The 24,095-nt window shown below is 39.4% G+C and overlaps 3 non-coding genes across 3 annotated transcripts; 2 read left to right on the plus strand and 1 right to left on the minus strand.

The window, feature by feature from the left end:
• Positions 1-20,512: 20,512 nt before the first annotated feature.
• TRNAS-GGA (transfer RNA serine (anticodon GGA)) lies at positions 20,513-20,599 on the plus strand. Its single transcript has one exon. It is a non-coding gene; the product is annotated as a tRNA-Ser (tRNA).
• Positions 20,600-21,883: 1,284 nt separating this feature from the next.
• Positions 21,884-21,956, minus strand: TRNAT-UGU (transfer RNA threonine (anticodon UGU)). Its single transcript has one exon. It is a non-coding gene; the product is annotated as a tRNA-Thr (tRNA).
• A 1,721-nt stretch (positions 21,957-23,677) lies between these two features.
• On the plus strand, positions 23,678-23,750 carry TRNAF-GAA (transfer RNA phenylalanine (anticodon GAA)). The gene has a single exon. It is a non-coding gene; the product is annotated as a tRNA-Phe (tRNA).
• The last annotated feature ends 345 nt before the right edge of the window (positions 23,751-24,095 follow it).

The raw sequence follows: 24,095 nt of genomic DNA on the forward strand, positions 1-24,095 counted from the left end.
TAGTCGGACAATTTACGGACTTTGGACTTAAAAGAACAAACCTTAAATTACTGATTATCATAGACTTACTATCGTGACTTGATAAGCACGTAAATGCTATATATTTACGCTCAATTTTATATTAGTTAGTCCAATTATTTTATTTGTTTGATTTAGTTAGTGTGTTTTTAGTGATTTTGCAGGATCGGAGTTAATTTGATTAAAAGTGTTGAAGCTGTCGAGATTCAAAGATATTAGTGTGTGTACGTTGATCTAGTTCAGTGGAGATTAGCACCTGATCGGTAACAGGGAAGAAAGGGTTATAACTATGAATATTTAGGAATGTACATAAAGACGGAACTAAGTGGGGCACGTGACCAAGGTGGAAGCTTCCAATCCATGTGATTGTTCATGACCGAAAGCGGTGAGGCGTGGATTATAGAATACATGGGTCCAAGTTTAGTTGGTCCAAGACTAAGACCGAACCATGTGCACCTACCCACTTCATAGCACCAGCCCATATACACTTCAGAGCCCGCAACACACCAGGCCATTAGTTTCTGATGCCTTGCTAATTAACTATGTTGCACCTTGGACCACCGAATCAAACAGTTTCTTTCTCCAAATTCAATTCGCACGAACAGGAACAAAGTTCCCCTCAAATTTCGGCCGACCAAATCGAACATTCAACCTTCCAAAACCGGACCAACCAATAAACCAAAATCAACATCATAACCCTTTTATCATTCCTTCCATGCAACCCGAACCACCTGATAAATCCGTTTTGTATGAACCCACGAGAACAGTACCCCGAATCTTGGGGTGTTTCTATTTTCGATCAAATTCCTAATCTTGCGGGAGCTAAACCAAATTAGAACTTTCCCAATTCAAATCAAACACTACTCGTCTTGACCTAAAGAAAAGCTATAAAAACAGGAGCGAGGGACAAACAGGGGGCGCTCCAGAACACAGAAGAGAGAACATAACACCGGAGAGCCGAAGAGCGAGAATTGGATATGCACGGAAATCGAGAACGAGACAAAGGAAAGCCAAGGAGATTTCACTGTCGACATGAGTTCTCCTAACCTTTACTTTATTTTTAGTTTGATTATTATGTGTAGCTAAACTATTAGCTAGGGCTTAGATGAAGCCCTAGACTTGCGTAGGTTTTTTATGTTTAATTAGTTTACTGTTCTCGGAACTTAAAGATTAAACTTGATTGATTTCTTTAGATAGTAATAGGATTACTTTCATTAATTATATCTTGCATGTTTTCATGTCTCGACTAATTAATAGTTAGATTATTCTCTTATTAATATCAGTGCACTACGTTTATCGTTTAAATAAATCTGTGAATAGTTGTGCTATAAAAAGACAACTCTTGCTAGGGATTTATATTTTCGTTTGCTGAAATTCAATCAATCTAATAAATATAAGAGCTTCATGATCACATCTTCGAGCAAGCAAGGGTTACCTTTCCCTCATGCTACCGATTTGACTAAGATAACCTACAACGGTCTAGGGTGGATTCGAATGCCTTAGTGTTTTCTTCGGTAATAGTTAATCCATTTAATTTATTGCTTTCGTAGTAATTAGTTAATTTTAGTTAATAATAATTCCAAATTTCTATAAAACAACATTGTCGAATTAGGTTAGGTAATATTTTAGTACTCGTTTGTCCGAAGTAGCAATCCCTGTGGGATCGACCCGTTTGCCGCAACTATTTTCAACGATAGCTGTGCGCTTGCGGTTTAACTAGGGTTAGATTAGTCTATTTAATTAGACTGACTAATTTCCTATCATGACTCACTATTTGGATAACGTTGGTTTGCATTGCAATATATCAATAGTTACCATTAATAGTTACCATTAGTAATTTTCCTTTTTTTCCTTCAGATGAATTGAAAACTCTAGAGTATCTTTTTAACGGGTCGGACCAAAAAAGCCACTTTTAATATTTTATTATTTACTTTACCTTTTCTTTAGTTGTCAGAAAAAAAGGAACTATAAAAAAGAAGACAATAACAAAAAACAACCCCAAAATTATTATTTTATATTTTATTAATAATTAATATATTAAATAAATTATAATGTAAGAATAAAAATATAATATAAATAAAGAAAAACAAAGTAAAAAATTATATATATCTTACTGTAGTAGTTTAATATACATAGAAGTTGGAAGAATCCATAGAGATATTTATTGATATTTTCTCAATATTATATCACGAAGAAGATCCAAAAATAAGATTAGTTGATGGAACGGGTGTAGATCGGAGGAGCAACTGGTGGCGGGAGCGGGGATCATTTGTTCCTTGAATAGTTATTTCAAAAAATTAATCTGAGTTATTAGTCATAAGACAATTAAACAATTCAGCAGGATTCAGATAAGTTATTCACAATCACAAAGAATAATAAGAGGAGGGAATAATCAATCGAGCTCGTGGATTTACCTAGGTCGATTTATGACCCAATAGAAAAAAAAAAGAAAGGATTTTTTTTCTTCAAACCCAAACCCATTGAAGCGGCGTTAGTCATACATAAATGATTGAACTCTCGTATGTCCCGAAAATGCTATGAGGTGCTTTCGAAATGGTTGAAGTAGTTGAATAGGAGGATCACTATGACTATAGCTCTTGGTAGATTTACAAAAGAGCGAAAAAGGATTTATTTGATATTATGGATGATTAGTCCGAGGGACCGCTTTCGCTTTTGTAGGTTGGTCCGGCCTATTGCTCTTTCCTTGTGCCTATTTTGCTTTAGGGGTTGGTTCACGTACAACCTTTGTAACTTCATGGTATACCCATGGATTGGCCATTCCTATTTGGAAGGATGCAATTTCTTAACCGCGCAGTTTCTACTCCCCGCTAATAGTTTAGCACATTCTTTGTTCTTTGCTATGGGGTCCCTCGAAGCTACATGTGGGGATTTTACTCATTGGTGTCAATTAGGTGGTCTATGGACTTTTGTTGCTCTCCACGGCTTTCGGACTAATCGGTTTCATGTTACGTCAATTCGAACTTGCTCGATCTGTTCGATTCGCGACCTTATAATGCAATCGCATTCTCCTCGGTCCAATTGCTGTTTTGTTTCGTATTCCTCATTTATCCATTAGGTCAATCTGGTTGGTTCTTTGCACCCAGCTTTGGTGTAGCAGCTATATTTCGATTCATTCTCTTCTTCCAAGGATTTCATAATTGACGCCGAACCCATTTCATATGATGGGAGTTGCCGGGCGATTAGGCTCTGCTCTGTTATCGCTATTCATGGTGCTACCGTGGAAAATACTTTATTCAAGATGGTGATGGTGCAAATACATTCCGTGCTTTTAACCCAACTCAAGAAGAGACTTATTCAATGGTCACCGCTAACCGCTTTTGGTCCCAAATCTTTGGGGTTGCTTTTTCCAATAAACGTTGGTTACATTTCTTTATGCTATTTGTCCCAAAGAACCGGGTTTATGGATGAGTGCTCTTGGGGTAGTCGGTCCGGCTCAACCTACGTGCCTATGACTTCGTTTCCCGTGAAATCCGTGCAGCGGAAGATCCTGAATTTGAAACTTTCTACACCAAAAATATTCTTTTAAACGAAGGTATTAGGTGCTTGGATGGCGGCTCGGGATCAGCCTCATGAAAACCTTATATTCCCCCGGAGGTTCTACCCCGTGGAAACGCTTTTAATGGAACTTTAACTTTAGCCGGTCGTGACCAAAACCACGGCTTCTCGCTTTGGGCGGGGAACGCCCGACTTATCAATTTGTCCGTAAACTACTCGGGGCTCACGTGGCCCATCTTTGGATTAATCGTGATTCGGGCGGAGCAATGAACCTATTTGAAGTGGCTCATTTCAGACTGGAGAAACCCATGTATGAACAAGGATTGATTTTACTTCCCCACCTAGCTACTCTAGGTTGGGGGGAGGTCCCGGGCCTTTCCATACTTTGTATCCGGAGTTTCACTTAATTTCCTCTGCAATATTGGGCTTTGGTGGTATTTATTATTCACTTCTGGACCCAAAACTCTTGAAGAATCTTTTCCATTCTTCTGTTATGTATGGAAAGATAGAAATAAAATGACCACAATTTTGGGTATTCACTTAATCTTGTTAGGTATAGGTGCTTTTCTTCTAGTACTCAAGGCTCTTTTTTGGGTATATGATACCCGGGCCTCGGGGAAGATGTAAGAAAAATTACCAACTTGACACTTAGCCCAAATGTTATATTTGGTTATTTACTAAAAAATCTCCCTTTGGGGGAGAGGGTTGGATTGTTAGTGTGGACGATTTAGAAGATATAGTTGGAGGACATGTATGGTTAGGTTCTATTTGTATATTTGGTGGAATCTGGCATATCTTAACCAAACCCTTTGCATGGGCTCGGCGAGCACTTGTATGGTCCGGGGAGGCTTATTTGTCTTATAGTTTAGCCGCTTTATCCGTTTTGGTTTCATCGCTTGTTGTTTTGTCCGTTCAATAATACCGCCTATCCTAGTGAGTTTTACGGCCCACTGGGCCTGAAGCTTCTCAAGCTCAAGCATTCACTTTTCTAGTTAGAGACCAACGCCTTGGGGCTAACGTGGGATCCGCTAAAGGACCTACTGGTTTAGGTAAATATCTAATCGCGCTCCCAACGGGAGAGGTCATTTTGGAGGAGAAACTATGCGTTTTGGGATCTCCGTGCTCCTTGGTTATAACCTTTAAGGGGTCCCAACGGTTTGGACTTGAGTAGGCTTAAAAAGACATACAACCTTGGCAAGAACGTCGTTCCTGGAATATATGACGATGCTCCTTTAGGTTCTTTAAATTCCGTGGGTGAATGGTGTAGCTACCGAGATCAATGCATGTCAATTATGTTTCTCCTAGAAGTTGGTTAGCTACCTCTCATTTTGTTCTAGGATTCTTCCTATTCGTGGGTCATTTGTGGCATGCGGGAAGGGGCCCGCAGCCGCAAAGAGGATTTGAAAAAGGAATTGATCGTGATTTAGAACTTGTTCTTTTCATGACCCTCTTAACTGAGACATAAGATCAAATATCTGAAGTAGGAATTATTTTGATCCCACCATACGATTGGAATTGGAATCGGTTGATACTTGATGAAAAAGTCTTACTTTTTTTTAACTCGCTTATATCTATTGTTTTTTGCTCGGCTAGGTGGCCTAGCCGAGCCGGGCTAAAACAAATAAAGAAAGAAATAGATTCAACGGGTAAAAGGAGAGAGGGGATTCAACCCTCGATAGTTCTGAACAAAGAACTATACCGGTTTTCAAGACCGAGCTATCAACCGCCAACCATCTCTCCGAAAGACAATCTCCATTTATTTTATTTGTATTCTCCGTAATAGAACATGGCCATATGAGTTGATACCATCACTATCCGTAGAAACACCCCCGCTATGGGTATATCTATTTTGATTTATCTATCTGTCAGATATATGAGTGGCAATAGCATGCACGCTTGTGAAGTAAAAAAAAGCTCAGCGACTCCATGTCGAATAAAGTGATAATAAGTCCTATAGGATCAATGGGTTCATGGTCAAATCCCCCATGATGCATTTTATTACAATTTTTGGCTGAGAGAGGGATCAAATGGTGTATAGTTTATTTGTTGGTAGCTTGGAGGATTAGAAGCATGACTATTGCTTTCCAATTGGCTGTTTTTGCATTAATTGCTACTTCATCAATCTTATTGATTAGTGTACCCGTTGTATTTGCTTCTTCTGATGGTTGGTCAAGTAACAAAAATGTTGTATTTTCCGTACATCATTATGGATTGGATTAGTCTTTCTAGTAGCTATCCTTAATTCTCTCATCTCTTGAACCGATTCAGTATTTCCCAGATCAAAAAAGAAAACGAACTCCTTCCCTTCGTGTTGTGAGACACATTAAAAATTCCGAATATATTCCATAATATAAGATGAGTAGTAAAAAAAAAAAATTTTTGGGGTCAAAGTCCAACTTCTTGAATGAAACAAAAAAAGAAATATTATATATATATATATGTTATAGTTATAATAAAAAAATATATAATATTTCTTTTTTGTTTCATGTATGTTATATAATTAGAATTATAAGAATAATTGGAATCGCTCAATCTGAAAATAGTATCCGTCCCTACAAAATAATGATCCAAGCATGATATATCATATATGTGAGGACATATACGCTTTATCGGAACAATAAAAAATTCATGGATATGGTCGAATGGTAAAATTTCTCTTTGCCAAGGAGAAGACGCTGGTTCGATTCCCGCTATCCGCCTATAGTGAAATAATGTAATAGGATGAATGATTCGGTAGAGTTTACTACGATAGTGTAGTGGTTCTATCTTCTCTTCCTACTTCTTTTCCTTCAATCCAAAAAGAAAAATAGTAATTACTGACTAGTTAACAAAGTCCGACCTAAAAATTTTTTTGACAAAAAATCGATCAATATTATGGAGACAGGATTTGAACCCGTGACCTCAAGGTTATGAGCCTTATGAAGCTACCAAGCTGCTCTCTACCCCGTTGAAGAGAGGAGATGGGAACTAATGTACAAACGAGGATTGGATATGCCCCTCTACCATACCTATACAAATAGAATAGCTCATTTATACAGAATGGTAAAGGGGGATCTCTATGATCGATGATCATAGAGATCAATAGAAACATGAAGGGATAGTTTTATCCTTACCAACTTGATCTTGTTGCACCTGGTAACAAACATGCATGAACCATTTCACGGCGTATGTGTCCGATAACCCAAAGTCTCGATAGTTAGCTCTCGGTCTCCCGGTCGAAAAACAACGTCAATGAAGACGTGTAGGTGCACTATTGCGTGGTGGAGATTGTAATTTTCCATAAATTTCCCATTTATCACTCAACGACGGAATTTCTTTTATTTCTTTTTTTGAGGATCGACGAATCAAATGATATTTCTGTTCTAATCTCTGCCTCTTCTTCTCCCTCTGAATCAAACTTTTCCTTGCCATAATGGTTCAGTTCCTATTATTATCAATGATACAAGTCGGATCCTAGATGTAGAAATATAAGAAGGTGGACCACCCTCTACATCGAACAAAATGAGATTGTCGATGATAGAACATATTCATTCAAAAAATGAATTAACCAAATTTGCCCGATGTAGAGGCAATCAAGAAAGCTTCGTAAAGTGAATATATAACCTACAGAAAAGTGGGCTAATCCAACCAATCTTGCTTGCACAATGGACAGAGCCACCGGTTTATCTCTCCATCGAATCAAATTAGCCAAAGGCGTGCGCTCATGAGCCCATGCTAAAGTTTCAATTAATTCCTGCCAATATCCACGCCGTGAAATTAAGAACATAAACCCAAGAGCCCAAACAAGATGTCCAAATAAGAACATCCACGCCCATACCGATAAACTATTCATACCAAAAGGGTTATACCCATTGATAAGTTGTGAAGAGTTTAACCATAGGTAATCTCTTAACCATCCCATCAAATAAGTGGAAGATTCATTAAACTGCGGAAACGCTACCCGCCATAATGTGATGTGTTTCCAATGCCAATAAAAAGTAACCCATCCAATGGTATTTAACATCCAAAAACCGCCAAATAAAAAAAGCCCCCAAGCGGAAATATCACAAGTACCGCCATTCCTCCCGACCGGGTCAAGGAAAACTATAACCAAATCTTTTTATCCGGCATTAACTTGGAACCACGTGCATCTAAAGCACCTTTTACTAAGATCAATGTAGTCGATGTAAACCTAGAGCAATAGCATGATGAACTAAAAAGTCAGCCGGGCCTATTGTTAAAAATAATGAATTACTATTCTCATTAATAGCATTTAACCACCGGCAACCATATGCTTTGACCCGTGTTGAATGCGGGTCGTTAGTTGAGGATAAAAGTACATCGAATCCGTGATGAAGTCTTGCCATGAGCAGATTGTATCCATTGGGCAAATATGGGTTCGATCAATATTTGTTTCTCCGAGTACCAAAAGCGAAAGCATCACGCCGTTATGAACATAAAGTCCTGTGGTATGGAATCCCGAAACAGTCGCCCAAATTTTAAATGGGATGTGATAGCTTCTTTATGGTCTAAGATTCTTGCCAATACATTATCCTCATTCTGCTCCGGATTGTAATCTCTAATGAAAAATATAGCTCCATGAGCAAAGGCTCTGTCATGATGAATCCCGCAATGTATTGATGATGGGTATATAACGCAATTGAGTAGTAAAGTCTTGTGCTATGAATGCATAAGCAGGTAAAGAGTACATGTGTTGAGCTACCAAAGAAGTAATAACCCCAAAGAGGCTAGAGCAAGGCCTAATTGAAAATGAATCGAATTATTGATTGTGTCATAAAGACCCTTATGTCCACCAATCGACTCCCTGAGGAATATGTGCTTCTAAAAGATCTTTTATCGCGGCCCAACTCGGGTTAGTTCTATACATATGACCAAAGAATGAGAAAAATAATTGCAATAGCTAAATGATGATGAGCAATATCGGGTCACCCATAAACTTTGGCGCTTGTGGATGAAATCCCCCGAAGCGGTTAGAATGGCAGTCCTTGGGAGGTACCAAATAAATGACTACCGAATCGGGGTTTTGGGCATAAAGATTCCACTCGACCAGTAAAAAGCGGGCCTAACCCTTTGGGGATGCGTAATACATCTAAGAAATTATTCCACCAACGTATTCCCCCTAGATGCGGAATAGCGACGAACTAAATGCCCCGGCCCGTGCCAAGGAACTTACTCAAGAGTCCCGACAAATGATGGTTGAGGCGCAGATTCGCATTTTGAACCACTTAAACGCTTTGGTTTCCATTTCGTTGTAGGTGTAACCAACCCGCTATTAAGGATATGGCAGAAAAGAAATAATAAAAAATAGCTCCAAAGATAAAGATCTTCATTAGTGCCAAGCCGATTGTATACCACCACCGATAAACACCGTAATAAGCTATATTCATCGGGCCCGAAAGCACCTCCTTGAGTAAAGGCTTCCACACCGGTTGACCAAAATGAGGATCCCAAATTGCATGAGCAATAGGTCTTACGGTAAAGGGTCCCTGTACCCATGACTCAAAATTTCCTTGCCAAGCTACATGAAACAGATTTTCGAAGTCCACGAAAAATTATTGCTAACTCGCCGGTGAGAAGCAAAAATATTCGATAAAGACGCTCTTCAAGAAATATCATCATAACTCTTGAAGTCATGTGCGTAGCAATACCAAACCAAATACGACGCCAGTGGGGTCCCGAGCTAAGCCTTGGCTAAACCTTGGAAATCGTGAATGCCATAATGCCTTTCAAATCCTCCTAGCCATTATCCCATCGCAATAATTCTAGCTAAGAAGAACGCCCATGTTGTGGCAATTCCACCCGTAGGTAATGGTTACTCCTACAAAGACGCCCTTGTACAATGCTCAAGGCTCTAGGTCTGAATAGCAGAGCAACTTTTAACTTGTTATGAGCCCAAACGATAGATTCAATAAGTTCTTGCCAATAACCGCGGTCATAGAAACATTAAACCGAAAGCCCACACAAAATGAGCACCTAAGAAAAAAAGGCCATATGCAGATAATGACGACCCATAAGACTGAATTACCTCGATACCCGGGCCCATAAAAAATCATGGAGCCACCCATTAATAGTAATGGAACTCTCGCAAAGTTTCCTCCCCGTGATATGAGTTACCACCCCTTGATCATTTATACTACCCCAAACATCCGACCGCATTTTTCCAACTAAAATGGAATATTACTACCAAATAGCATTGTACATCCGAATAGACCTAAGAAGACATGATCCTAGGCGGATACTTGACATGTCCCTACTCTTCCAGTCCGTCACAAGGGAAACGAAAACCAAGATTTGCTTTATCGGTATCAAACGGAACTACGAGCTTAATAGAACACCTTTCAACAAAATCAATACCGGCCACATGGATCGTGAAATGCATGAATATGGTGTACCAAAAAATCTGTTCCTAATGGAATAGGTAACAAAGCCACCTTTGCCGCCTCATCGCTACTAAACCACCACCCCCAAGTCAAGCCGGTGCTTGTTGTTGCACCAGAGCATATAACGGGTGCTAAAGCATGGGTGTTTTGTATCCATTAAAGAAAGACGGGTTGTAATTGTATAGCGGTATCCGAAAAACATATCTTGAGGACGCCCTAAAGCGCCATGGTATCATTATGAATATACAAACCAAAACCGGAAAAAGCCTAGAAAAATGCATGCCCAGTTCAGATGTGATATGATTGCGGCCGCGGTGCCTAAGTACACGATCTAAGAGATCATTGTATCGAGTAGTTGATCATAGTCTCTTACCATAAAATGGATGCGCAGCTTGCAGCACCAACTATGAGAAATCCAATCCGATCCACATGTGATGCGTGAACAACGAAAGTTGTGTACCATAGTCAAGAGCTAGATATGGATAAGGGGCATGGAATACATATGGTGAGCGACAACAATGGTTAAAGAGCCTAACATAGCTAAGTTAAGAGATAATTGAGCATGCCATGACGTTGTTAGGATCTCATATAGGCCCTTATGGCCCCGCCAGTAAATGGACCTTTATGAGCCTCTAAAATATATTTTCGTGCCATGACCAATGCCCCAGCTTGGTCCTATACATGTGACCGGCTATCGAAAAAGAATTGCAATAGCTAAATGATGGTGTGCAATATCGGTCAACCATAGACCCCCATTATCGGATCTAATCCTCCACGAAAAGTAAGAAATTCGCGATATTTTGACCAATTCAAGGTGAAAAATGGGTTGCTCCCTCGACAAAACTGGGATAAAGTTGAGCCAAAAGATCCCGATTCAAGATAAATTCATGAGGAAGTGGGATCTCTTTAGGATCTACTCCAGCCGCCTAGAAATTGGTTAATCGGTAAAGATACATGTACTTGGTGCCCCGCCCAAGAAAGAGACCCAAGTCCTAACAACCCCGCTAAGTGGTGATTCAACATAGATTCTACATCTTGGAACCAAGCCAATTTTGGAGCAGCTTTGTGATAATGGAACCAACCGCAAAAAGCATTAATGCTGCAAAACCAATGCACCAATTGCGCAGTACAATAGAGCTGTAATTCACTAGTTATTCCAGATGCTCGCCAAATCTGAAAAAGCCGAGGTTATTTGTATTCCTCGAAACCCCACCCACATCACCATTCAATATTTCTTGGCCCACTATTGGCCAAACCACCGGCACCGGGTCCAATGTGAGTAGGATCACTTAGCCATGCTTCATAATTGGAAAACCGGCACCGTGGAAATACATGCCACTCACCAAAAGAAATATAATGGAGAGTTGACCGAAATGGGCACTAAATACTTTTCGAGAAATCTCTTCCAAGTCACCGGGTATGACTATCGAAATCGTGAGCATCGGCATGTAGGTTCCAGATCCAAGTGGTAGTATCCGCCCTTAGCTATTGTTCTTGAGAAATGACCCGGTCCGGCCCATTCCTCGAAAAGAAGTTTTACGGATCCCTATCCACCAAAATTTTAACTTCGATTCCGAAACGAATAATCATTTAGTCCTCCTCTTTCCGACAACATACAAAGAGACCCGCCAACAAATAAGTAATTAGTAAATATTTGAGAGATACTTATAATTAGTTGCTTTCTCTTCTATCTCCCATCTATCCATTTTCTTTAGTTATTCACTAGAGCAATTATGGTCTAGAAGTCGATCCGGGGCAAGTGTTCGATCTATTATGACATAGCCATGAGGCTCAACGGACCTTTCAAATCTTGAAAACCCCTTATTCGCTTCGATTAACGCGAAAAACTCTTTTTTTTCAACCTAGTGTATTTATATCTCAATGTATAAATGCCAAGATGGAACTACTTCATGTCTTACACGGAACGATGAATTCTATATTTATATTCTATTCAAAATCGCTGAAGCCGCCACCATTCATTAATAAAAAGAGACACCTCGACATCCATATTTAGTCATTCTAAGGTCTTTTTAGTTTAACTAGCAGCAGGGGATATATTCTCATCAGATCCATGCAGATCGCTTTATCCCTACAAGGCCCCAAACGAAATAGAACTATTTTCTTTTTAAGGGGTATAATTAAATTCCTTTGATTGGCTATTCCCGAGGGAATGATCCGCTTTATTTGACTGATGGATCCAACAAACAATTATAATAATAATAAAAGTGTTCTTATTCAAACCGCCTCGTGATCTTCAACCAATTATGTGCTTCAATATAATTACCGGAGTAAGCTTATAGCTCGCTTCAATACTCACAGCCTTGATCGGACCAAGCCTCCGCAATTTCAGAATCTCCCCGTCGAATGGCCTGTTCTCCTCGGTCGAATAGGTGGGTAATTTCCTTTCCTTCGAACCGCATTTGAGAGTTTCCTACCTCATACGCGGCTCGGCAATCAATTATTTTTATGTCCCATCTTATCTTAATTCTAAACTAATAAGATAAGATTTTTCGTGAATCTATCCCACCTTTTTCGGGTTAACCGTAAGATATTAATTAATTTACATGGAGTTTCAAACTTGAATTTTGATTACTAAACCTTTTTATCTTTTCTCCCACCTTCAAGAATGAAGCGTAGACAACCCTCGCTGTTTTCCGGTATAATTTTTCTGAAAGGTAACTATCTCGGTTTCATATAGAAATTCATATAGAATCTTTGAAAAAGGCTTTCCTCCATTCTATAAGAAAGAAAGGACTTACTATCTTTGGGATCCGATGCTACACCACGCTCAATATTTTAGTGGATCGACTATATTACATAAGTTGATTCCTAACTTTTATCTCATATCATGACATAAGTAAGCAGTTCTTTTTATATCGCCCAAAACCTCGCTAATTGATCTTTACAAAGCTTCCTCTAACAATTAGATCTTTTATCCATAGAATAAAGTATTATGGGCATATCTATTTCTTCATATTTTGGCTTATATGAAGTCTCGCTCTTTGCTTCACCGATAAAAATCGTTGTTTTGTACGATACATATGTAGAAAGCCCATTTTATTTTTTCTTTCATAGTATTTACTAGCAGATTTTTTATTTTTTCTTCTTTCTATAGTGGAGATAGTCGACGTAATGACGGATCACGGCCATATTATTAAAAAGCTTGTGGTAAGAATGGGTTTCGCTTCTAATGCCCGAAATAATATTCCAAAGCTTTCGATGTTCTCCGTTGCTTGTGTGGATAAGACCTATGTTATAGAGTATATAACTTCGATCATAGGGATCAATTTCTAATCTCGTGAGCTTCATAATAATTCTGTAAAGCTTCCGCATAATTTCCTTCGATTGAGCCGACATCCGTTATGGTCGCTCATTCTATTCAAAGAATCCCTCCCTTAACCGCATATGAGATTTTCACCTCATAATGGCTCCTCCTTTCTCGTGCATAATGATAATAATCCATGGAATTAAAATTTAATATTCTCATTATAAACCGAGAGGGCTAAGCTTTTACAATAAATATCTAGCCAACCCTCCCGCAAGAGGTTTTTTCTTAACACCAAGCTCGTTGGTGCTAGATAGAAAAGGGGTAACTCGAGCAATTTCTTTGTCCTCAACGCCCCCTATTTCCAGGAATTAGTCACTTCAACGGTCTTCGATGTGTTGGAGTTATCCCTCACATGAGGAGAGAAACTGGAGCTGGATAGAAACGGGCGAATTCGACATCGCGATAAGTCGAGATACCGGATAGATAGCGCGACTTCGGCCGAGTTCCAAGAATATAGCGACCATTCTCAAAGTGGCCAAGCCAGCCAGCCTTCCAGTCTTCTTCGCGACTTCAGCCAGAGTGAAGAGCGCGCTCGAGCATAAATTTTGTGGGCCTATCTACAGTACCCGCGAAATTTGGTTTTTGGAGATAAAACCAAAAATCAAGGTTTTGGAAAACATAACCAACAGAACCAAACAAGTCAGAAGGATTGGAATCCAGACTAAAACAAAGAGAGAAACCTTTGACAGATATACCCCTGTAAAAGAGATAAGAGTGATCTAGTAAGGTGAGAGACCGAAAGGAGAGATTGTAATCTTCCTTCCCATTTTATTAAGAACCGGCTCTTGTGGAAGTAGGCATCATTGGCGAACCACGGTAAATCTTTGTCTTGTGGTTTGCCTTTTACTTTTACATTATTATCCGGCCGTGTTAATAGTTGTTTAGCGAGTTGGGCATGTTAGTATAGGTTGTAGTTGATATTTAGATTTTGTCCGAGTTGAATTGTGTTCATACAAGTTATCCGTGTAGTGGGGAACCGATTGGTATTGGTGTAATCCCCAACAAGTGGTATCGAGCCTTGGTTAGAATAGCCTAGGGTGTTATCCTAATCTTGGTCGGGTGTGTTTGACGAAATTCCCCGAGAGAAGATTTGAGGTTAAAATAACTTGTAGAGATGGACCATTCCGCGAACACTGTATGATGAGTCCGAATAGGAAGAACTACACCATCCGGAAAGCCAAGATGGAAGACTTGCTTTTACCGCAAGGACTTGGCACTTCCCATTGAGAATGAGGGAGTAAAACCGTAAAAAATCGATGAGGCCGAAAGTGGAAAAAGCTTGACGTAAAAGCTATCGGGTACATTCGACAATGGATAGACGATGCTGTCTTTCACCATGTGGCCCAAGAGACTACAGCTGACGCCACGGTGGAAGAAACTCAAGACTGTATGAGAGGAAGTCGGGTGGAAACAAAGTGCTAGTCGTTAAGAAGTTTGCGCACACGGCACCAAGAAGGTTCTTCAATGTCCGAAAGCATCTTAATGAAGTACGTAATATCATCAATCGATGCATTTGATGAAGATCAATTTGGGAGACGGTTGAGGCTTTGTTTCTATTAGGCTCTCTACCCGAAGTTGGGAGACATTAGCAGTTTCTACATGGAGCAGCCAGGATGGAATTGTTACCATGGAGATGGCTACCACGCCTTTGTTGAATGAGGAGACTAGAAGGAGTGCAAGAAGCAGCTCTTCTAACTCGCAGGTCCTTTTCACGAGAAAACGGGAGAGGTCGAAGCAGAAAACCATCTCGCTTCTAGAGGTGATGACGTATAAATCTAGGGGTGAAGCTAGAACTCCTAAGGCGAGAGGCAATGTTACTATTGTGCCACCAAAGGCCACTATGATACGAAACGTAACGATCAAGAGGGATGAGAAGAATAACCGTACATGAAGACATGGTGCGCAGGAACGGAAACACGTGCGAGATACTACCGCGACTAGTCGATGACCTAGTGGGAATTGTGTCGATTGTGGTGTGTTGTCACCGAAAACCTCATGTCGATACGAGTGGGTGATAGATACAGAGCATCCTATCACGCCACACCGCGACGCGGATTCTTCACTACCTACCTACCGTGGTGAATATGGTGAAGTAAGGATGGGTAACAAAGCGATGGAGTCTCAAGATTATAGGCATTGGAGATGTTCATGTAGAAACCAATGTCGGCTACACCTTGACACTTCGCGATGTAAGACATGTCCCCCGACATAAAGCGCTAAGCCAATTTCGGCCGGGAAATTAGATGATGATGGCTTTGTAAACTCGTTTTGGTAACGGGTATGGAACCCGACCGCAGGTTCCATTGTAGCAGCCAGAGGAAAGAAAACTTGCTCTCTTTACAAAACACGTGCTAGTTTGTGTAAAGCGTTTTAATCGCGGTAAAGAAGAAGCTTCATCCGAACGTGGCACAAAGAGACGCGGTCACATGGGCATAAAAGGGATGGAAGTTCTTGCTAAGCAAAAGGCCATGCCGCACATTAAAGGTACACATTTAAATACATGTACTCATTGTTTGGTAGGAAAGCAACACGGTGTCTTTCCAAAGATTCCCTCGCTCACGTAGAAAGGACGGCCCCCTTGAACTAGTGCACACGACTTATGTGGTCCTATGAGAGTGAAGTCCCACCGTGGAGTTTCAGTCTTTTGACATTCATTGATGATCGTCAAGAAAGATATGGGTCTATAGTCCAAGACCAAGGATGAAGTACTTGGCGTGTTTGAGAAATTCCACGATGGTGGAAAGAGAGACCGGGAAGTTGTTGAAGTGTATTCGCCGATAATGGGGTGAGTACATTGGGCCATTTGAAGAGTATTGCCGTGAGTCATGGGATTCGGCCATGAGCGCACCGCCGTCCCAAGACACCGCGAATGGAATAATAGCAGAGAATGAACCGCACCATTGTAGAGGATAAGATGCATGCTATCTCACTCTAAGCTACCTAGAAGCTTACCGGGTAGAAGCAATCGCTGTACCGTGCATGTGATCAACTCCGTCACCAAGAAAGCCTCTGAATAGTGATTATCCGGAGAGTATGGTCGCGAGATGTTGATTATGGATACTTGAGGTATTTGGGTGCGGGGGCATTTGTGCATATTCAAGGATGAGAGATCCAAGCTTGATGACAAAGCCAAGCGGTGCATTTTTCTGGGTTATGGAGATGAAAAGTTTGGTTACAAACTCTATGATCCGATTAACAAGAAGGTAATCCGGTCGAGATGTTGTGTTCCTAGAAGACCAAACCATAGCAGACTTTGAGGAGGGTGAGAAGCTACAAGCTTTCACCAATGATCTTGTTGATTCGTAAACGGTTCCTACCGGGAACGTCACGGCGAAAGGCATTGAGAATACAGAGAACCATGAGTTTGAAGCTCATGATGAGAATCCTATTGCTCATGATGGGATAGAACCTATTGGTATAGAAGATGCAGATGAGATGCATGAACCACCACCGAGCAAAAGCGAAGTGCATCCTCCCCGAGGCACCAGCCAGATGGGGCAAGGAGTCCGACAGGAGAGAGACTAGCTTCAACCAGGTATCCACCACATACGTGCGACGCTACTATCGGATGGTGGAGAACCTATGTACTATCAAGAGGCACTTGAAGGTACGCACAAAGAAAAATGGTTGAAGGCCATGCATGACGAGATGGATTCTTTGCATAAGAATCACACTTATGAAGTTAGTTGAGAAACCCACGGGGAGAAAAGTTCTCAAGAATAAGTGGATATACAAAGTCAAGCATGAGGAGAACAATCCTCACCCAAGGCACAAAGCTCGCGCTTGTTGTGAAGGGATTCGGTCAAAGGAAAGGGATTGACTTTGATGAGATTTTTCTCTCCGTAGTGAAGATGACTTCTATCCGGGTGGTATTGGGTATGGCCGCAAGTATGAACCTAGAGGTTGAGCAGCTAGATGTTAAGACAGCTTTTTCTTCATGGAGACCTTGAAGAAGATGTCTACATGGACCACCGGAGGGTTTGAGGTCAAAGGCAAGGAGCACCTAGTATGCAAGGTGATAAAGAGCTTGTATGGGTTGAAGCAAGCACCGAGAGGCGATGGTACATAAAGTTTGATTCCTTTATGGTGAAGCAAGGATACAAGAAGTCTGCTTCCGATCATTGTGCGTTTGTTCAGAGATTTCCAGATAGGGATTTCATAGTGTTATTGCTGTATGTGGATGATATGTTGATAGTTGGCCCAAACATCAACAAGATATCCAAGCTGAAGAAAGACTTGAGTAAGTCCTTTGAGATGAAGGATTTGGGTCAAGCAAAGCAGATACTTGGGATGCGGATCACTCGTGACAGAAAGAGTGGGAAGTTGTGGCTTTCTCAAGAAAGCTACATTGAGAAGGTGTTGAAGAGATTCAACATGGATCAAAGCCGGGCCCGATCCGGTTAATCCGCTTGGTGGCCAGTTCCGCATGACCAAAGAGATGTGTCCTAAGGGTGAGCATGAGCAGAGTCGGATGGAAAAGATTCCTTATGCATCCGATGGCGGTTTGATGTATGCCATGGTGTGTACTAGACCGGACATTGCTTTTCGCCCGTTGGGGTGGTAAGCGATTTCTGTCAAATCGGTAAAAGAGCATTGGGAAGGTGTTAAGTGGATATTGAGATATCTCAAAGGCACTTCCAAATCATGTTTGTGCTTTGGTGGAAGTAAGCCCTTACTTGAAGGTTACAATCATGCGGACATGGCGGTGATGTTGACTTCGATGAAGTCCACCTCCGGTTATCCGGTTACTTTTGCAGGGGAGCGGTTTCTTGGCAATCTAAGTTGCAAAAGTGTGTTGCCCTCTCCACTACTGAAGTTTGGTATATTGCAGCCACCGAAAGTGTTGCAAAGAGTTGCTATGGATGAAGAGGTTCTTCGACGAACTAGGGCTAAAGCGAAAACAGTTTGTAGTTCTATGTGACCCGTCGGCGCCATCCACTTGAGCAAGAATCCGAGTTTTCATTCTAGATCCAAGCACATACACGCGGCGCGTTATCATTGGATTAAAGAAGTACTCGAAGACAAGCATTTGTGTATCGAGAAGATCCATACCGACAAGAACGGGTCGGATATGATGACCAAAGTCTTACCGAAAGGTAAGTTTGATGTTTGTTGTGCTATTGCGGAATGGCGACACCTCCTCTGGATTTGGCAATTGCATGGAGGTAGCCCCCTCACCGCTCGAGGGGAGATTGTTGAGTTATCCCTCACATGAGGAGAGAAACCGAGCGGATTTAAACGGGCTAATTCGACATCGCGATAAGTCGAGATAGAAGATAGCGCGACTTCGCTTCGAGTTCCAATAACATAGAGGCGACCAGCATTCAAAGTGATGCGCCAGCCAGCTTCCAGTCTTCATTGCGACTCAGCCAGAGTGAAAGCGCCCGCCCTTCGCATAAATTTTGTGGGCCTATCTACAGTACCCGAAATTTGGTTTTTGGAGATAAAACCAAAAATCAAGGTTTTGGAAAACATAACCAACAGAACCAAACAAGTCAGAAGGATTGGAATCCAGACTAAAACAAAGAGAGAGAACCTTTACAGAGATACAACCCTGTAAAGAGATAAGAGTGATCTAGTAAGGTGAGAGACTGAAAGGAGAGATTGTAATCTTCCTTCCCATTTTATTAAGAACTGGCTCTTGTGGAAGTAGGCATCATTGGCCGAACCACGGTAAATCTTTGTCTTGTGGTTTGCCTTTTACTGCTTTACATTATTATCTGTTGTTAATAGTTGTTTAGCGAGTTGGGCATGTTAGTATAGGTTGTAGTTGATATTTAGATTTTGTCCGGAGTTGAATTGTGTTCATACAAGTTATCTGTGTAGTGGGGGAACCGATTGGTATTGGTGTAATCCCCAACACGATGGTTATACGGGTATCCAAAGTACGAACGAGATGGATGTTTGTTGTCCCAACCATTCTTGGTAATCCTGATCCCGATAAGGAAAGGGTATACTTTATAACAATAACAAAGTTTTCGTGTTGTTGATTCCTAGGTGTAGTGCTTCTTCCCTATGCCCTATTAGTACTAGTGGAGTGGTGTTGACCTGTAATACGAACCCATAGGTGTAACCTTTCGCTTAAGACTAGAATCTAAAATTGAAGCGTCTGAGGTCGCATCAATCGAGGATACACGACGTAAGGAATTGTTCTATTTTCAAACTTCACCTTCAGCAAGCGTAGGTTTATTTCAATAATATTTTTTATTTCTATCCCAAATCATGTGCCTTTCTCGTAAGACTGAGAGCGAAAGAAAAAATCAAATCGCACCATCTCTCGTAATAAGTAAAAGCCTCTTTTTCTCCGAAGTTGTCGGAATTATTCGTAATAAGATATTGGCTACAATTGAAAAGGTCTTATCAATAAAATTTCCATTTATCCGCGATCCGGGCATAGTTAACAATCCATTCGATAATTCTTCGCATTACCTCTCGTAGGAAAATGATCCCACAAAAAGGAATTATGCGATCTGAAATAACATAAAAACAGACTCATTCTAAAAAAAAGATGTGGATCTTCCACTCAAATTGTTCCTTTTTGATAGGAATCGATGGGAAGAAATATTTGAATCCGATTGGATTTAAGCCAAACAATGTACAATGTAGTAGTATACCAATGAACAGAACTATTATTATATTTCATTTCATCTAAGTGGAAGAATCTAGTAATTTTTCCTACAGATTAGTATAACTCGAGGAGTTAGTTTTGATTGAATTATGATCCAAAAAGGAAAAAGAATCAAATAACCATTCTATGATAAAAATAGAATAACCATCAATTTTGTGCGCATACCGTGTATACACTAATAATTGAAATATAAAAATACCTGGTATGATTCCTGAATTTGTAATAGATCCACAAGGTAGGGAGTTGTTGTTGAGAAATCTGAAACGGGAAGGTTACTTTTTAATTCCCGTAACCATAATATAAATATAATCATGGTCTAAATGTAGTATAAAATATGGATACATCAGACGATTCGATTCGTTCCAATTCATTGGTTTAATCCGGTATAAATATCAGAAAAAGACGACTTCTTGACAAAATAAACAAAAGATATATCTATTCATGTCATGTTTGTTTTTAATGGCTTTTCACAAGATAAATAGATATTTTTATCCCCCTGGAGAAAGATCTTTCTTTGATGAAAAGTTTTCTATTTTCTTTATTGATCGGCCATACCTATACTGAAATAATATGAATACTGCAAAATACTAGGAATGGCTCGCTATTCACTCGATTTCTGGGTCATAATCATAAGATTCTGCAGGAGAGATGGCCGAGTGGTTCAAGGCGTAGCATTGGAACTGCTATGTAGGCTTTTGTTTACCGAGGGTTCGAATCCCTCTCTTTCCGTACCTGCAACTAATTCACGAACATTACTGACCGCAATGGATCAAATCCAATAAAATAACAACAATAGATATCATTATTCCAACGTTTTTAACTTTCTTTAATATAGATTGTATATTCCTAATTGTAGTTGTTGTGGTACTGTGGTACATAAAATATTGGAAAGAGTCGCCAAGGGATGAAAATTTCCCCTCGACCCATTTATGATAAATGAATCGGAGAAAAACCCAGATAAAATTCCTTGCCTTAGGCCGATTTATTTCCTCGAAAGGGGGCAAAATTATCCGAACTTTTTTTTTTTTAGTTAGGTTCAAGTCTGACGGGAATAATATTCTACGACTAGCAATTCATTTATTTTCAAACCGACCCCCTTACTATCTATTATTTGATTGACCAATCCTTTATATTGGGATGAGTGAAGAGTCAAATGTTTTGGCAATTCCTCGCGGGGGGATGAATCAAGATAATTTTGAATCAGAGCTCTGGATTTTTGTTCATCCCTTGTAGTAATAATATCTCGGGGTTTGCATCGATAACTCGGTATGTCTACTATACGGCCATTAACTAAAATATGCCTATGGTTAACCAATTGTTGTCGGGCTCCGGGGAATGGTCGAAGCCATGCCTAATCGAAAAAGGGTGTTATCCAAACGCATTTCAAGTAATTGTAGTAAAACCTGACCCGTTGAACCTTTGGCTTTTCCAGCGATATGAACGTATTTAAGTAATTGTCGCTCTGTCAGACCATAATGAAAACGCAATTTTTGTTTTTCTTCTAGACGAATACGATATTGAGATCTTTTACCGGAACGCAATTGGTTTCTAAGATCACTTCCGGGGGTAGGCCTTTTACTAGTTAGTCCCGGTAAAACACCCAGACGGCGTATTTTTTTGAAACGAGGCCCTCGGTAACGAGACATAAAGACTCCTTTATTTTATTGAAAAAAAAAAATTACAAAATAACCCTAAATTAAGACTGAACTAAATGATAAACGAAGCGAAATCTAATGAAGTACTGTATTACAAAGAAGAATGGGATGAATTGTATCAATATCCAGACCCCTTTGTATATATAGGAAGTTAGGTATACTTTTTATGATTTGTTCGGTAGAGATCTAATTGCTCCAATCCATTTTTATTCATAGTTGGAAGTTCTTCCGTCATAATAGATCAGCGATCCTTGGAGAAGGGGGAAGAAGTCTTTCAATATTCTTTGATTTCAAGGAGACATTCTTAATAATTTATGTAACTTGATTATGTAAAAAAAAAAAAGACCAAAGAGATAAAAGCCGGCTATCGGAATCGAACCGATGACCATCGCATTACAAATGCGATGCTCTAACCTCTGAGCTAAGCGGGCTCATATAAAAGAACTTGCGCTGTGCGTAAGGCTTTAGTGAACTACTGTAATCTTGGCTATTCCGTATGAATTTTATAATTTTAATTCATAATGATAATGAATATACTGTATATGTTATGATATGTTATGTAATATGTAACATAAATAGAATAAATAATAATATATTTATATACAATACAACAATATTATTATAACAATTTATATTATAACAATTAATAGAATTAAATGGAAATAACTATAATAACTTAAACTTATATTATAGTAGAATAACTCTATTCTAATTATACAGGGGCGGTCCTAAGGAAAAGATAGGGATAAAGATTAAGGATAAATCCAGATTAGAATGAGACATTCCTCTGGTTTCATTCGGAAAGGTAGGGGATAAGGCGAAAAAAAAGGGAATCGACCGTTCAAGTAATAAAAATTATAGGGAAAAATGAGAGTAAGAGAGGCATATATATATGTGGTATATATCCATCCATATTGAATTGCGGATACATCAATGATAGAATCATTTTTGATTGGACTAAATACAAATATAGGTCCTCTGATATATGAAATGCAATAAAATAGAAAAGAAAATCAAACAAGGGAGACAGAGACACTTTTTCTATATAGAGAAATGCATATCTAACAATTAAACGTAAAAGGCTCCAGAATAAATGAACGCGAAAGGGGAAGAGGGGCATCCCAACGAGATCCTAGTCTCAAAAAAGTGGGGATATGGCGAAATTGGTAAACGCTTACGGACTTAATTGGATTGAGCCTTGGTATGGAAACATATTAAGTGATAACTTTCAAATTCAGAGAAACCCTGAATAAAAAAGGGCAATCCCGAGCCAAATCCTGTTTTTTCAAAAAAAAAAAAAAAAAAAAGGGGTTCGAAAGCAAAAATAATAAAAAAAAGGATAGGTGCAGAGACTCAATGGAAGATGTTCTAACGAATAGAGTTGACTGCATTGATCGAGAATCCTTCTATTTAAACTCCATATAAATAAAGGATGAACCCATATACGTCACGTGATATCGCAATAAAATATCAAAGATTCATGGCAATCCGAAATACTCTTTCTTTTTTTATATGCAAAATTTAGGAATTCTTGTGAATCGATTCCAAGGTTAAGTAAAAATAGAATATTCACTGATCAAATCTGTTATTCCATAGTCTGATAGATCTTTTAAAGAACTCACTAATTGGGCCGAGAATAAAGATAGAGTCCCATTATACATGTCAATATCAATACCGACAAAAATGAAATTTATAGTAAGAGGAAAATCCGTCGACTTTTTAAATCGTGAGGGTTCAAGTCCCTCTATCCCCAAAGAAAGTCCGCTTTACTCCCTAACTATTTATCTAACTAGTTTTTTTATCCTTTTTTTCAGTGGTTCCACATTAGTTATGTTTATTAGTCGTTTTACTCTTTCACAAACGGATCGTGGGAGAAAGGTTTCTCTCTTATCACAAGTCTTGTGATATATACAACATATGTGCAAATTAACATCTATGAATATGAAAAAGGAATCCACGTTTGAATCATTCACAGTAAATATAATAATTCATTTTTATAGTTAAACTTAACTTACAAAGTATTCTTTTTGAAGAGCCAAGAAATTCCAAGCTTGGATAACACTTTGTAATGTTTTTTTTTAGTCTATTTAATTGATTGACATAGACCCAAGCCCTCTAATCTAAATAGTATGGGGACGATTAAATGGGAAGAGTCGGGATAGCTCAGTTGGTAGAGCAGAGGACTGAAAATCCTCGTGTCACCAGTTCAAATCTGGTTCCTGGCATGTGGTTAATAATGGATACTGAAATTTAATTTAATTATTAATTTCTTTGGATTTTATTTCATATATTATATTTATTAACTCCTCCCTACGAGACCCTCTAGAACACATATAAGTGATGTCTTGTGATACAAAGTTCATGTTGCAAAACTCTTTATTTATTTATTTTTAGCGCACCCATAATACGAATGAGAGTGCAATGACTCTGTTTGATCTAGAACATAATGTAAAAAAATTCCTTGAATATCTGGAATCGTAGAAGTAAATGAAAATTAGTTTCTTATCATTCAATGAGCATCTTGGATTTCATAGAAATTAGGGGCAATATAATCCTTACGTAAAGGCCAT

This window comes from Coptis chinensis, chromosome 9 (genome assembly GCF_015680905.1).
Source record: "Coptis chinensis isolate HL-2020 chromosome 9, ASM1568090v1, whole genome shotgun sequence".
Taxonomy (NCBI): Eukaryota; Viridiplantae; Streptophyta; class Magnoliopsida; order Ranunculales; family Ranunculaceae; genus Coptis; species Coptis chinensis.